Raw genomic sequence first — 18043 nt, forward strand, 5'->3', positions numbered from 1 at the left:
GTTGACAAGAGTGATCATTTGATAGGTCTCTACTTTTGATCAGAGAGGGAAAGATTTTAGCATGGAACAAGAGATAATGACCGCATTAGTTGATGATCGAAATCCTCCTTAAAAAAAAAAATAAATAAATAATAAAAAAAAATAATAATTAAAGATTCCAAATAAAAATAAAAAATTAAATTTGATGTTTCAGTCTCATATTTTGTAAAGAAATACATAATTAAAGTATTGTAACGATTAATAACGGAAAGTAAAATTAACCAGTCTTATATTTGTAAATCTAAATTGCAGAAATTCTTTCAGCTTGATGGTTTTAATCCGAGAGCATACTCGAGGTATGTTTATTATGCTGTGTGTGATTATTATGTTTTAGAAAAATAATCCCATACAATTATAATTTTATTTTAATTTTTGTAAAATTTGGAATATAGATAGGACCATCTTAGTTATATATTATATCTACACTGTTTTCTGTAACCAACTTCAAATAGAATAGAATTCCGTGCAAGAAATAGGAACGTAACAATAGACTATTTGTAGGCGATACATAACAAGAGGAATTTGTTGAAATAATTTAATTTAAAAATGCCAATTTATAAAATTCAAATTCTTTTTAATTCATTTTGGAGACTATGTAAATTAACCGCCTTATTACGGGTATGAGGTTCGTTTGGTCTCAGGTGTTAGAAACACTGCAGCCACAAGGCTTGTTTTTCCTAATTCTGTTTTGCAAGTACGAGGGAACAGAACTTATACATGCTATGTTTAGGTAATTCCGTCGCGTTACACGTATACATTAAACAAACTCCATTTAGTTTACATGTTTTGTTCAAATTCACAAAGCACAATTACTTTTAAAGTAAGACAACAATCTTGGTATATTTTGAACACTTAAAAGTTAGAATATTCCAGACCAAGTAATATCTTCAATAACTTATGAAACTGTAAGAAACTAAAAATTGAAATTTCAGTTCTTATTTCTCGATGAATTCCCCGTAATTATTCATACAGCTGTTACATTAATTTTAGATTAAAATTTAAATCACACATAATATACCACAATGACGACTGGTACAAAAATTCATTGACACGTTGAATGTTAAGAAAAAAATTAGAAACGTGCTTCTTGATAATTTATCATCACGAGTTTAATTCAGAGGAAAAAATCTCTTTGCTGGAATGCAATGGAGAAGAGAGCAAGAATAACATGAACTATTGCTGCATCTCTTAAAAGTTAGAATATTCAGACCGTGTAAATTCTTCAGTAACATTGAAATTTCATTTCAGTTCTGCTTGCTCGATGAATTCCCCGTTGTAGTACAGAAAATTCTTCTAGAGCTTATTCATTAATAATACTGGTACATTTCTAAGTAAGCTGTCAGGTAAAATAATAGCGATACATATTTCCTAATTATTTAACAATTTTGCATAAGATAATATCATCTTCTAAATCAATGAAAGGCTTTAACTGTGGTCAATGGGATTCCAATCATTTTTCTTTTACTGTAGTCAAGATTAACATAAAAGCATTCATTTAAATGTCATCTCCAATAAGAGATCAAGATTTAAAAAATAATCAAAACCAGACTTCAAATAAATTTATTTTTTAATTACCTAATTTAAATGTCAGGAAAAGATTTTTGAAAGTGTATGTTTGGAGTGTCACTTTAAATGGAAATGAAACTTGGACAATCGGAGTATTTGAGAAGAAAAGATTAGAAGCTTTTGAAATGTGGTGCTATAGGAGAATGTTAAAAATCAGATGGGTGGATAAAATGACAAATGAAGAGGTATTGCGGCAAATAGATGAAGAAAGAAGCATTTGGAAAAATATAGTTAAAAGAAGAGACAGACTTATAGGCACATACTAAGGCATCCTGGAATAGTTGCTTTAATATTGGAAGGACAGGTAGAAGGGAAAAATGGTGTAGGCAGGCCACGTTTGGAATATGTAAAACAAATTGTTAGGGATGTAGGATGTAGAGGGTATACTGAAATGAAACGACTAGCACTAGATAGGGAATATTGGAGAGCTGCATCAAACCAGTCAAATGACTGAAGACAAAAAAAAATTTAATTACCTTAGGTGCAATACGTATTACGACCTAAGTTTATCAGTTGAGAATATTCTTAAATGACTGAAGTACATTGGTGAACAAATTTTAAAAATTAATTTATTTATTCATAATAATGTACTTCATTTAATTGTAAAAATATCCTGTTTTATGTATTTTTGTTATTTTTTGCTCGATTCATACACTCTCAAACGTGTGAACGTTTTGTTAGATATTTAACTTTCCCTCGTTTTGTTTTTTTATTGCTTGTTTATCAATTTTATGTATTTTTCGTTCACATAATTGTTTGTTAATTTAATTAAATTTAAACAGATTTTAATTTTAAAAATTAACAACAAAAAATATTTTTTGCCTTATTATTTCATTATGTTGCATAATTTAATAAATTTAGGAATTACATCATACAACATTTACTAAATTTGTCAACAATAAATACTTTTTTATGTAGATGCAACTTCATGAAATTTTATAAATTAAATTACAAAGACCTTTTTTACCAAAATTATACCGTGAAAGTAAATCTATTTTACACTTTATAATCAACTTGTTTTTCCATTATGATGCACCGTGCACATTATTATTGCTGAAGATGGTACTGACTGTACCAAAAATAAATTCATTTAAGATACGAGAACACAATAATAATATCGTTTTAAAATTCAACCTGCTTATTTAACGCTAACATTTATTAAATATTTCTAGTATTAAATATTTAATGCTTATTTTTATTATCTTAATTTATAGCAATTCTTTATTGCAGCTAAGTAATTATTTACTTACACAGAATTAAATTTTTACTTTCCTGGCATCATAGCTCTACAACATTGATTCTCAAACTTTTTCCCCTACCGCTCACATTGAGAATCAAAATTTTCTACTGCCCCCAATATTTTTAAACTTACCATTTGTTAAAAATAATAATTGCAATTTCTGTTTTTAAGATGCGCTCTTAAAAACAGCACTTTATCTAGCTTTAATGACAAATTGTAAGGTCTTTAATGAAGCGTTGCAGTTTTTAGATTCTGTTCATTTTCTGCCGAGATATTGAAATCTTTAATGATTGAGACTGTAACATGATCTTGAGTTAAGCTGAGAGCGGTTGATACATGTTGCAGTCACAAGCTTTATAGATTTCAATAGCTCGGCACAAAATGAACAAAAGCCAAAAACTGCAACGCTATACATTAAAGACCTCACAGTTTTTCATTAAAGCTAGATCGGCTAGATAAAAACTCTTTAATGTCCATATTTATTTGTTTGTATCAATACATTTGATTAAATCGAGAGATATGCAATACTAAAAACAAAAGTGGCCTTTTCTCTTTAAAGTAGAATATTTCGGTTCATAAAAATCGTAGAGAGACTACAAAAAAGAAATTAAAGCTATAGTCTTGGTTTTAAACGATTTTATTGATTACTAAAAAAATTTCGTTTCCCCCATGCGCTCGATCAAACACCTAAAAAAACCTTTAAAATTTTTAAAAACCTTTCTTCTCACTGATTTTTTACTTTTAATTTGATGATTTTTTTTAAATCTGAAGTATACTGTCAAAAAGTAAGTAGTCATGCTTTAATTTTTTTTTATTCTTCTTTCTATGCCTGTTGGTTGCGTAGTTAAACTAGTTTGAATACGTTAATTTTTAATCATAAAATATAGGTGTCCCTTTAATTTTTTTGTACTTGTGTAGTAGGTATTTAATTTTATTTTGAAATATCAGGAAAACATAATTTTTAGCTTTTTTTGCCATCCGAGACCGCTTGAACCCCCCTCCACCCATGAAGACATCCATCGCCCACATTGAGAACGAATGCTCTAGAGCTATGCTGCAAGAAGGAAAGCATAGAATCAGTCAAAAAATGGGGTATAAAAAAAACTATACTCCATTTATCGACGTTTCATGATCCATAAACACTAAAAAACAAAAACAGTGGGGGATATTGTTCGTACATACGTAGTATGTATGTTAGCGTGTCTGAAGCTTAATAACTTTTGACTGGATAAACCGATTTTGATGAGATTTTGTATAGAGACTTCTGTATACGGAACAATTTGTTGGTAAAACTTTAGGGTCAATAATCTCAAAATTTTGCAACATAATCCTGCATATAATACGCTCAGTCCATGCGTGCATGGTTATCTTACCATTTCTAAAAAAAATCTCCCCAAAATTACTTCTTCCCACAAAAAACGAAAAAACTATCTTCTGATTGATTGCATATCTTGTAATCGAATTGTTTTATGTCTTCCTACGCATAATAGTAGTGCAAGTGACCCAAAAAATCAAAAAAATACTTGGGGGCATTGTTAGGGATGGGGAGCCGATCAAAGATTAAAAATATTGAAAATATTGAATTTTTAAAACTATCATGTTCCATTATATGAAAATTATTCGATCTAGGAAATTTTTACAACTTTGAGGTCAGCTTTTTATTTTATACAGCTTAGTAAAGTTTTACGATGCGTATATACTCGTGATCAGTATGAAAAGTATAGAAAAAGACTGGTTGAAAATATGAAATTCATCATATAAAGGAAAAAACATGAAAAATACGAACAGTAGAAAATAAAGAGGAAGAAATAAAAAAAAAAAAGTTATATATTATATACATAATTATATTAATCCGCATATTTTTTTATTAAAGAAAAAACATTTATTTCAAAATTGTGTATTTTATGATTTGACAAATAAAAAATAAAAACATACCGTTTTCTAGAAGCTTGTAAAGAAAGGCAACAACCGTAAAAATCCTAACAAATCCCTATCACCTAAACCCAGAAAAACCTGAGAAAAAAGACGTGAAAGACAACAAAAATCTTTACCGTAATATTGCAAATTCCTTTATGGTTACTACAAATTCCATCTTTATCAACTATAAAATAAAAGGATATTTCTATAGATATAACTTTTTTCATAAAATTTCGTAACTGTTATTAAATTAGCAGAATCGTTATATTTTATAACAGTTGTTAAAATTTTACTCGATAAGTAGCCATTTGACATATAAGTAAAATAACTATGTTAAAATATTCTACTTGACAATGCAAGATAAAAAACGGGTGTTATGGAGATAAAACGGTTTAACTTTTTACGATAAAATTTCATTTGATTAGAATATTTGCTAACAGTAACGAGTATTGAATATAGATTATAGTATTAATAATAAATTCCAGAAGATCACAGTTTTAATATGTTCCACAATTCGTTCCGGTGATGAGACATAAATAGAATATTGCCGGATAAAGCAGCTTGATCTCTGGTTATCTCTCATCCATATTCCAGTCGTGCGGTGGATTCAAGCCACCTATTGTTTCAGGATTTCAGCCCAGGGATTCACATCTAATCCTCTCTCTGCGGCCCATATCTGTGAGCTTTAACTGCGTCCGACTGTGTTGTATGGACATTAACCCTTGTTCTGTTCTCTTTATTCAATAAAACCATATTGTAAACGAACCTAACATTTATATAAACTATTGTTTAAACGGAAAAAAATACTATATAAATTTATCGTTGGTGTAATTTTTCAAGCCAAAATTTTTATTTAAGATTTTTAGTAGTATAGATTTTCATATTAACCTTTTTTATATGCTAATATTTATAACAAATATTTTTTAAAAAATCGTTTAAAACTTACCGGCTTTTAAACTGAAACACTATATAAATTAGGTTTCACTGATTAATCAACCTTGAAATTTTACTTCTTGTACCTCTTACACTTTAACAATAAAACAAAAAAGGATTAAGGAATTTTTTAACAAAAATAATTACTTCTTTTTTTTTAAGATAATTACTGTACGTAATGTTATTGAACTTTCCTGATATTTGCAGAAATTATAAAATTTAGCTTCTTTCAAGAAACTTATTCCTTGCTTTTCGACTTTATATTTTATTATATATATTTTATTATTCATTTATTTAATATTTTTTAATTAAAGAAAATTAAAACTTTATAAATTGTTAATTTTCTTCGATTATAAAATATTACATAAGTGAATTATAAAATATATAAAGTTGAAACACTAGATATAGTATTGTTGGAAAAAGCCAAATTTAGAGTCAGCTTGCTTATTTATTGTTAGCCTAATCCAATAGACCACAAAAAATTCATAAAATATTTCACAAATTCAATCCTTTGCTGCTACTTTGTTCTCAGGTATCAGCAATATACTTAAAACACTACCACGATCTACTGTAAGCGATTTGTCTAAAAAAAAATTGTTGAAAAAATATATGCCGGATTTAAGATTTAAAGCTTAGTTATTACGTTAAATACTTGCAATGCGTGAGAAAAATTGAATTTAAAACCTTAAAGTGGTTATAAGTTATAACAATTTATGAAACTATTTTCAGGAATGAGGCTTTATTATTCCTATTCTGAATTCAAAACTTTTGTTAGTTCCCGACAATTACGTTGGTTTAAAAAGGTTATTTAACTTTGACATTTTAAATCTGAAAATACTTTTTTTTGTCTCAATTATTTTTACAATCGGTTTCATTTATTCAGAACCATGAGTAAACTGCATCACAATATTCAGGTAAACAGGTACTTCCATCGAAACCCTTTAATGCAATATATTCAAGTCATGTAACGTAAATATAAGAAAGAAAGCATTTACATGCTTTCTTTTATTAATAACATAAAGTCCAGTGAATAATAAAGTAGTAAAAACGATAAAGTCCAACACTGCGAACACAGCAAACGTAGAAAAAAAAAACAAAAATAAGAAGAAAACACTAGAAAACATTAAGAAAAATAAAACGATAAAATTAAAAATATAATCAATTAGCTTCCGAATAAACACTAGATTGATTCACAACACTCAAAAGATGAAACCAGCGAGTATTACTATGAGTATCCAATGTCCAACACATGGAGCTTCTTTATCCGCGTAACATCTTCGCTTTTGGCTAGGCTTTTTTTTACCTCCGAGACCACCGTTAGGTATTGTTTCAGAGGATGAGATGAATGTTTAGTAGCGTGTGTAAAATGCCATGCCTGACCGGGATTCAAACCCGGGTCCTCTGGATGAAAGGCCGAGACTAGAAGAAAGGCTACCACCCGCGCCACGGAGGTCGGCATTGTCTAGGTTAACACCCAATAATTCTCGTGGTCATTAAGTCTTAGTTTGTACTTTGATGCGTATCGACGGACTTCTTCCCGAAAATTCGGTTAATCCAAGTAGTCGTGAATCTCTCTGTCCTATACAAACCATGGTGCCTGTGATAAACACCTCACTAATTTGCTTTGGAATGACAGAAAAATTTAAATATTGCGGTGCCTGTCGTACCCCAGTGTTGGATGCCATAAGCCAAATCCTTTTTAAAATCACTTTGTACAACAACAGCTAACAGCAAACGTCTAAATTAATAAAATGTTACAAAAATATGCGATCTCCTAAGATATTGTATTTAAACCTTCAATTTCAAAAAATATTTTGAAAAAGGTTTTTTTAATATTTTTATTTACATAGTAATATAAAACGTTTCTATAAGCTAAAACGAAGCTGAGCCCACGAAAATATAAGGCACCGCATATATTCAAATTTCATCCAGATTTAATATACACTCGTATATTTTTGTTATTCGCCCTAGAAACAATCTATCAACAAATTTATGACTAAACCTTCAACAAAATTTCTGATATAAAGCTAAGTAGCATGTAGACAATAAAGACATTCAGAATTTGGCTGTGATAGTATAATATAAGAAAGAGAATATAAAAATGAATAAAGGACATGAGTTTTACTAAATAAATAACTTTAAGTGCACTCTAAATTGAAAAAAAATTACTAAAATGTCAATTATAAGTTGGGCCAAATGCCACAATTATTAAAATGTTATCTGTGTATGTTAAGTAATAATTTGAAATTACTTCACGAATAATAAGTTATATTTCAAATTGTAAGTTTTAATTTAATCAACATTTGCCTAAAACATTAAGCCATATCAAGTAGCTAAAAAAAGACAACAATTTTTGTAGAAAATTAATATACTATTATATATATTGTTATTCTCTTTAAATCTCGTTTTGTCTCAACGCTGGTTTTATTTATTTATTTTTTTTGGAATGTATTATATACAATTACTTCGCGGTTAATAATATTTCCTTAAAATTTTGTTAAGTCATCAAAATTTTATTACACATAATTTCCCATTTAGATTAATTAAATACTACATTTTTCAATAAGGCTAAAATAAAAATATTTCATAATTTTTCTAATGAAAGAAGACACTTAAGTTTGAGATTTTATAAAAAGAGATGCAAATAAAACCGAACTACACGCAATTAAAATAAAGTAAGAAGAACTTTACTTATTTTATAAGGCACTTGTTTAAATCTAAAGAAATTCTTCGTTTACATTTAAAGGCAAATACTGTAGTTTCCCGCGTTTTCAAGTGAATTTTTCGAACTCTTATCAAGTTTCATGTAAAAATTTAATTAACATATGTTAAAACCAGACCTTTATACCTACCTTTTTTTATCTTTTTTTACCTATCTTTACCTTTTTTCTTACGAATATATAAATATACATACACCACATTATTTATTTATATAATGTGCCATTTAAATATAAATTACTCATATACACTTTTAATTATTTCGTTACAAAATCACACATTCTTTTAAAGCTTGCATAAAAATCTATTCTCTACTTGATTGCTAAAAGCTTTTAAATATAAAATGATTGCAAAATGCAATTTATTACAAAAAAAAAAATAAGAATAGCTTGTACATTTGTGTTTGAAATAGTTTAGGAATGTAAGTAATTTTATGTTATGTAAGTATTTTTGAATAAAACAATTGGTAAATAAATTCCCTGGTATTAAATTCAGGAGGCCTTGTACGTATTTCACTTAAAGGAAAGTAATATACATCATAGCTGTAAGGTTCAATAACGCTAAGTGTTATTTTATCATATAAACCAAGGTTTTTTCTGGTTTTTAGTTAGTTATCTTTACATAAAAAAGCTCAAAAACACCTTCAAAACCACGTAATTTTGTTGAACAAATGTAAGCGTCATAAGTTTAAGAATGAATGTACGTATATTTCTTTTAACAAATCATACTTCAAATGTAATTAATTACTTTTCATACCAAAAGTAATAAATTCATAAAAGAATTTTTAAAAAATATGTTACTTTAACAATACTTTATTGGCTACTAATGAAATGATAAGCTACTGGGTTGTTAAAAATAAGATTATATGTATTATCATAAACTATTATTTTCAACCAGCATAATAAAAACAAATAAAAAAACACATATGAACTGAAAAATTATTTTAAGCAATAGAAAATGGTTAGGAAATATTCATTCTAAACGATCCTAAACAATTTTTCTGCAGTTGTTAATCTTTGTAGCATCATTTTAAGACAGAAATTACTTTGATAAATTATAAGATCAGGTTTCATTTATATCTGATTGTCTTCAAAGTAAATAAGACTTTTCATTGAAAGTTGATTTCATTAATTTTTTTTAATCGTATCTTATTTATGGAGATAAATTTATTACGGTAAATGAATATCCTTAAAATGATTTAAAAATAATGCCCTATAAACCTACACAAAGCAAATCTATATAATATGAGGTTAAAAATGTTAAAATATGAATTCTGCAATACGTTCGTATTATATGGAGTTATTTAATGTTTATTTCGGCGATAATGGGGATTTTGAAAACCCAACCTTTTTAAGGATGGCTTTTATATAGTTTAAAGGTGTTAATTAATAAAGTAATTCTTTTTTGTATTAAGAGACGTACCTGATCATGTTCAAAACCGTACCTCGATTTACGATATACGGTTGAGATATTTTTGTCAGTGTGAAATAATTGTGTATTTGTACTCTTAATATTTTTCTCGTTATAGAATTTTTTTTTAATACAGTACTGTAATTCATTAAGTTTTATCAGAATCTTCTATTCTAACTAGTTATCAAATATCCATTGTTCTAATTCTGCTAGCCCCATCCCACATATGATTATTTATCAATAAAAATCATATTTCTTGATTATTGGTTCATGTTAACAAATAACCGTGTAAGTTAATATTGAATAATCAAGAAGTTTATTATTTGATTCATCAATAGTCTTTTTCTTTCTTTTTTTTATAACGCTTGTTATAGTGCTAATTTATTTTAATTATCCTTCTAATTAGTTAAAAAAAAACGAGATAAATATTCGAGTAAAGTAGATTAATTATTCATTGCTGGTAATTTATATAAAAGCGAAAATATAGAGATAATATTTCGATGTATTTATATTTAGATAACTTTATCCAAAGTTGTTGTATATTATACGTATCCAATTAGAGATAATTACACGATATGAAAAAAGTGATTCCATTCCTCATAAATATTGAAATTCAATATAATTATTGTATTCACGTTTACTAATTCCAAGCCTTTTTATTATCAAGGTTGTTTAAACATTTTATCGGATATAGTTAAATAATAAAAGAGCAATATTTAATAATAGGAAATTAAAAGATAATTAAATATGATTGAATTATGCAAAAATAAGTAATAAATTTTGCTGAAAACTTTCAATAAATTTCTGCGTTAGGATTCTGCACCTCTTTAATTTATTATGAATTTTCTTTCGTAACTATTTTTTGAAAAAAATCAAATTAATTAATAAGAATTAATATATTAATAATTAATAGAACTAATTTATCAATTAATAAGAAAATATTGCAAAAACCTCAGAAAATTTAAGTATGTCTTATGTTGAAAACTTTTCAAACTTATATAGAAAAAGTAACACCTCATTTTTTAATCATTTTTTCTGTTATTTAATAATCCAGTGATAACATAAAAGTTAGTGGACAGTAATTCATTTTTTTTCTTCTATTATTTATTTTTCCTCAACGCAACCTACAAAATACAATTATAGCAATTTAATGTTATACAACAATCCTGGTAACTATTTTGCTGTATTTCTTAACAATTAAACAGAGATTAAAATTTAAAGCGTAAAAAAGTTGAAGACAAAAATTATTCTTTCACTTACAAATTTTTCGTTAGATTATTAATTTTTTAAATTTCATTATCGGAAAAAAATTACTAACAAAATTCACCGTTGAATTTCTATTTTTTAGTTCCTATTTTTAGAGATCAGTCCTTATGCCAATGGTGGAAATAAGGACAGAAAACCTTTAAAAGAAAATAAATTAAAAAAATGTTAAAATATACTTCCAGTTGATACACAAATATACACGTATAATAAACAGTTATTGAAATAAACTGTTAAACAAGATTACTTCAAAAAATGTTAATAAAAGCATTACATAAAATTTTAGTAAGTGTCTATGTTTTACTGTTATATTGCTGCTGTTACTGTACGTCAATTTTTTTTTTTTAATTTCACTATTTTTCTTTATTAACTTAAGTGTATTTTACTGTATTCTATAAATATATATATATCACCGGATTGCTCCGACGGACCGAGGCACCTTATGAACGACTTGGAGGCCCTGAAAACAGCTGTTGGGGTTCTGTAGTGGTGACCCTGAAAAGGGCCAATTTTGCGTTTGATGAGATAGCCCTGAAGAGGACTGTTGAGTCTGGTAGCTGGTTTCCGGCGGGTTGTTGTCGAGTTACGGCTCGTCCTTCGGAATCGGACCAAGCTTCCCCTCAACGGCAGTTGAATTCCCACTACAGCGTGGCAATGGTGGCCCCGAGAGCCCCGCAAGGTTGGGTCGTCGGGATCAGTCGCCTTCAGACGGTGCGGCCGATGATGTTCTCCCCTAACGGTGCTCGTCCGGCTTTGTTTTCACTGCTACCACAGCTGGCGCTAGCGGGTTTCGTGGCGGGCCGGCCAGGCATGCAGCGCCGGCGGGGATGTTGGCATCCGCCCAGAGATCCCATGTTGGGCCGGCTAGGGGACTTCTTCTTTATTGTTCTTCTCTTGGTGGTGGTCCGGGAGTGAATTCTTTCGCATTCCCGTGTCGCTGATTACAAAACCACCAGTGCGTGTTGGGGTGCTGCGCCCTTTGCTGGCTTAGTGTGGAGCGCGTTTACAGGTGTGAATTGCAACTCTCCCTAACATCTTATCGGTTAGCGTCGTGCTTGCCTATATGAAGCACAGCATACGGGAACAATATATATTAATCGGTTGCTTGTAACTGTAGGAGTAAATTTTTATTTTTTTTATTCGTCAATAACATTATTTCCTCCTGTATACTTATATGTTTTATTCTTATTTTTAATAAGCTTAAGAGGCTTGCGAGTAAAATTTTCAGTATAACCAACCCCTTGGAGATTTAGCCACTCAGTAAATATCCAATTTATAATCCAATTGTTTAAAAATTAATGGTATCATCTCCTAATATCCAAGATACAATATAATTTCATGGTTATTCATTATGCTAAGATATATATATACATATAAAAGAACAGGCGCCACCATACACATAGCATATAGAGCATACGTAATAATTTATTAGGTGACTAAAACAGTTATTAAATGGTTAGACATGTTTATATTCTTTCTGCTAGCCCTAACAAATAATTACGTGGGGACCCGTTCATTCTTCCTTAAAGGCATATATTTTTAATTATACTTTACTGTTCCTGAAAGAAAGGATCTAAAAAATTAATAAATATGATAAAATTTCCATTAAGAGTTAAAAGGTACCAGTTGAGTTTAAGAAGGCTTAATCTTGTTACTTTTTAAAATAATTAGTTAATGCAATAACAATTAAATGTGAAATTCAATACGTTAAATATATATATATATATATATATATAATTAAGAACTGGTTAATGAAGTAGAAAGGTTAAAATAAATATTTTTTAAAAAAATTGTTTCAATAAAAAATAATATACAGCTGAATATGAAACGTTACTGTGTAAATTTTATACTAGTGTATTAGCAGTAAATTCAACTTTATACGGGAAACGAAAAAAATAAGCAGTGGTAAAGTTGTGTTTGTTACTACAATAAATTTGCATTAGCTTCTTCGCCCGGAACAAATTTATAATGTTGCCGTAATAAACAACTCCAATTCATAGTTAACGTCTATTTACCTTAAACCGTGAATATTAAACTAAGTTATAACTTGAAAGTGAAGAAAAACACAAGATTAAATCTTTGCACTGGTGTGTTTGTATACACGGATAATTTTTATTTAGTAAGTGACATAATTTTCAACCCTTCACTGTAGGGGAAAGAGAAGGAAAATCAGTTAGAGTAATTCTTTCATACTCTATATGGAAAAACTTTCACGCCAAAACGCTAGCATTAACACATTATGAAGGCGTCAGCTGGGGATTGCTCCTATATAACTCAGAATACTTTGCAGCTGGGAAAGTAGTTGCTTCTTGGCGAAATATCAAAGTATGACGTCACATATGTGTGGCCAATAACAGAGCAGATGTTGCCAACTTTACAGAGACTAATGCCCTTATAAAAGCCCTCATTTTCTGAACGCTTTTAAACAGAATATGAATTGGTATGCTACAAAGAAAATATAAAATACGGCAATGTGAATGGAAAATTTATTGAATTGGACGTTCTTAAAGAAAAAAGCTACCAACCCTTCGTAAAGAGCAGTAGAAAAACAGAAAGTTTAATATCTGAAAATAAAATTAAAATATCTACAGAGAACTGAATATAATTGCTTTAAACATTTTAATTCCTTTTATTATCCACTGTTTTTTTAAATATCAGTTTTTTGATGAAACTTTTTTAATGGTAATAATATATAATGAGGTTCAATCGATTAAAATCCTTTACGCTACAAACAAATTCTCAATTATAAATATGCACATTTTCTACTTATAAAGTACGTATAACAGTAGCCGTATAGTTGAGTAAGTTATTCTTCAGAATTTTTAAATCTATAAGTATTTTATAATTTCTGTTCCATGAAAATTTTAATAATTCTTTTGTAGAATGATTTACTAATTACTTTTTGGAACAACTCAGTGGATAGTTTTTGGAAAAGAAAAGTGACAATATTCATTTTTGGAGTGGGTATAGTTTTAGTAAATTTTTAACATGGTAATATTTTCCAAGTAAAATTACGTCCGACTTCACCCGGTTTTCTAAAAGTTGAGATTCATCTTCGTAAGTTTTTCTCATTTGACTTTGCCGACAAGGTCATTTCTGATTCCTTTAAAAAATTTCTTAAAACTAAGATATGTTGTTATCTGAGAGAAAAGGAACTGAAAAAATCTGACTGACAGACATATACTTATATGGAACTAACAGAATATACTTATGTTAAGGGCATCATTAAATATCCTTCACAAATTTCATGATCGGTTAACAATGATATATTTTTAATCAAACGCAGAAGAAGGTTTCATCTTTTTCAGGAAACTTTAGTTTTTAAATTTCCAAAATTTTTTAAATCATTGTAAATATTATATAACAGACTTGAAAATAAATTTTGATGTCTATGTTACAGGAAAACTAAATCTAGCGCGTGAAATTTGGTTTTTAAAAAAGTTGTACTTAATCCATAATAATTCAATTAATTCATTAATAATCGTGTATATTATACATTTAATGATTAATTTAAAGTGTTAAAAACAAATTTTAATTAAATTACTGAAATTTTTTAAAATAAATGCTATAAAATAAAAAAAATATTGCATCTTTAAAAACATTCATCAAACTTTGTTATCAACTCTGAGAATAACAAGGAATAAATGTAGATTTAAAAAACACATTATGAACGTTTTAAAATAAATTTTGTTACTCATGATATACTGTAGCCATTTTTGTTATGAGAAAATTCTTCAATTAAAAAACAACGGCTTCTTCTACTTAATCCGATAAATGTTGAATTTACTATTTCTATAGATGTACTGACCTGACTGGGAGCCACAACTCTAAATCTTAAACCATAATTACAATTAAAATAAACTTAGGTATTATCTAAATAAATACTGGCTTTTGAAAATATTTCGATGAAATAATCCAAATCACATCTTATTCTACAAATATTTATACAAGCACAGTATCTAAAAAAGTAATAATAATACATGTTGCTGGCTAACGGGGCTCCGAGTATTTTGCCTCGGAAATGTGATCATTTTTAAGCTGTCTAGCACCTTCAGGTTACTATGTTGAATTGGATTTTCTCGGCCACCTGCAGAAGGTGCAGATTGTAAATGATTTGGAATTAGATATATATTACATTTAGAGCGAAGTGGCGGCTAGAGTCGATGTTATTACAGGTGTAACGGAGACCCTTCCGTCGTTCATATTCCCCCTGCGATGGCAAGCATGTAGCGAAGATGTCCATGTATGCCGACGTATGAGAGTTCTGAAATCTTCGAGTAGGGGCCTGGAATCAGTGTAGAGATTTCGCATGCGCTCTCTGCCAAAATATATGCCGGTTCCACCGGAGTACCGGATTGGACCTCCAAGGTTAATAACCCTGGAGTGAAAAGATTTGAGGAAAGCTTTATTTAGCAACAACGCGCCCAGGTCAAGACATTACTGATTATGAGAGAGAAGGGAAACTTCCAGAAAATCAGTCCATTCTCAATTGCTCGAGAGATTACAAATTGGTGGTCCTGTCAAAGATATTCGCAAGACTTTCAATTATTTATACATCGAAACCGTAAATGACAGTCAAAGCGTAAAGGTTCAAGCTTTATAGAAGATCATAGTTCATAGTACCCTTAACTCATCGAAAGGAATCGTTGTTTGCCGTGATTTTCTTAACTGTAAAAAAAGAAGAAATTCTGAAGAAAAGTTAATTAAAAGTCAAGTGTAAAAAAAGTATCAAGTAGTAATTCAGTGCCGCAGGTTAATCATGAGGAGAATGGTGAGGTTCTTCCTTTGGTATCGCATATGTTGACCTTCAATAGACCTAATCTGCCTGAAAAACTACTTGATGGCATATATTGTCTAGAGGTACGCCCATTCATTCCGCAATCTATGCGATGTTTTAAGTGCTTACGTTTCGGACACACTGCGGTCAGGTGTGAAAGGCAAGAAATTTACGTGTATGGAATGGAAACTCATGAAGGCGATCCAAAAAAAGTTCCTCCAGTTTGCATTAACTGCAAGGGCACTACAACTGCCGTTCAAAAAACTATCCGTTATACAAATTGGAAACGGCCATTCAGGAATTAAAACGTTGCAAAAGCTAAGTTACCCCGAAGCGACGAAAACTGTTAGCAGTAGAACTCCTCGACCGACAACGACTTATGCAGAAGCAGCTGCTGATCCTTCGTCATCCAAAATTAACGTGGAGCAGTTGATTTCTACGCTTGCAGCAAATCTTGCTATTATGATAGAGAAAATCATTGACACTAAGATTGAATCTACTCAGCGAAAGGAACAATTAAAACCCGGGAAGACTCATCCACAGATGGACATCGTTGACACTAGGATCGAATCTTCTCAACGAAAAGAACCAGCAAACCCCCGCGATGATGCAACCACCAATCGATGTTGAGGGTAAGGATAAGGAAACATCTGAAAAAGCCAAAAACATCATTCCTTTACCAGTCATAAGGCAAAGAATAGTATGGCAAGGGTGCATAAAAAATCTGAGATCAGTGCGATGCAGGTGCAAGTAAAAATGGAGAAAGCACCGGATATAGAAACTATACAACCTATGGAACCTCCAAAAGCGTAGAGGACACGGAAGGAGTGGGCGAGTACTTCAGCCGGTCCAAATATAGTGCACGATATTTAGATTTAATAACCACCTTGATAACCGCTCCCTCTAGGTTGTAATCACCTGATGTCAGACTGGTATCTGCAAGGGAAGAAGATACAATGTCCGAGGCTTCAGACACCTTGCCATCAGAGGTAGAGGCCATAAGGAGTATAGAAAAATGATGTAAGAAAGGATGACCGAAAGGATAGCCTAGGCAGTAAACAACTGTGATATTTTCAAGAATCAAAATTCTTAGCGTTTGAATTTCTGTATTTGTAATCAAGAATAAATTAACAATCTTCATTTTCATGTAAACTGTAAAAGAATTAAGTCTTATTTTTCTTTCTTTTTTTTAGGGGAAATGGGCTAATGACCAAAGTGGTCGACGCCCCTTAAAATTAAAAAAAATAAAATAATAGTAATAACAATAATAATAATAAATCACTATTTGTTAAGTTTTCTTCTACTATTTATTTCCGACATTTTGATTTTCTAAGAAATTTAACCAATTATCTTGAAAACAATTTGACCCTAATATTTGTTTAATTTCTAAATCCAAAAAATTTACAATTTTACTCTTTTGATTGGTTCAAGTAATATAAATACAATTCATCACAGTAATTTACTCAAGTTAATTACTTAATATAGCATACTTAATAAATAAAATATTTACTTTTTATCTGGGTCGTCTTCAGAAGATTTTTTTTTATACCTTCTAAGTCATTCACTTAAAATACCAATTTCGATCCTGTCCTTAATAATGTAGTAGTTAAAAAATTAAATTTCTAAATCTTTGTTAAAATTAACAGCATTATCCTTATTAACTGAATATTATGTTAATTTTTAATAACTTATTTAATTTAATTGATGACCCTACCTTCAAAATGTGTTTTTATGTGATTGAATGAGGAAATCTAACTTCAACTTAAGAAGTCACAAGTAAAAATTATAATATGAAACTGTAATATAATCGTTGACAATTTTTAATATTATAAATGGTTATATACTTCCCCAAAGAAAATGAATCATGAAGTAGATTGAATATTTACGAATAAATACGATTGGTAGTTTGTTTTCAAACGTCTAAGTTTCCGAAAATATGAATACAATTTTTGCTAAGTTATTGTTAGGAAGCATTAATATTCTCAACAAAAACTTGTTTTCAAAACTTTTCTTTAAAATCAGTTTCTAAATTTAAACACAGTTTAATTTTATAATATCAGAACATTATGTTTCAATATAATTTTTATTGAAGTTTATTTTTCACCAGTTTTATTATGAAATCATTATCTACTGAGAAATGTCGATTATTAATGCTTTCTATTTTTAGATACTGTTCTAAT

The 18043-nt window shown here is 29.3% G+C and overlaps 1 protein-coding gene across 4 annotated transcripts in view; it reads left to right on the forward strand.

The window, feature by feature from the left end:
• Positions 1-18043, forward strand: part of LOC142320974 (neurotrimin-like) — a 615054-nt gene that overhangs the window by 299288 nt on the left and 297723 nt on the right. The gene's annotated exons all lie outside the window — the stretch shown is intronic.

Source organism: Lycorma delicatula, chromosome 3 (genome assembly GCF_047948215.1).
Source record: "Lycorma delicatula isolate Av1 chromosome 3, ASM4794821v1, whole genome shotgun sequence".
NCBI lineage: Eukaryota > Metazoa > Arthropoda > Insecta > Hemiptera > Fulgoridae > Lycorma > Lycorma delicatula.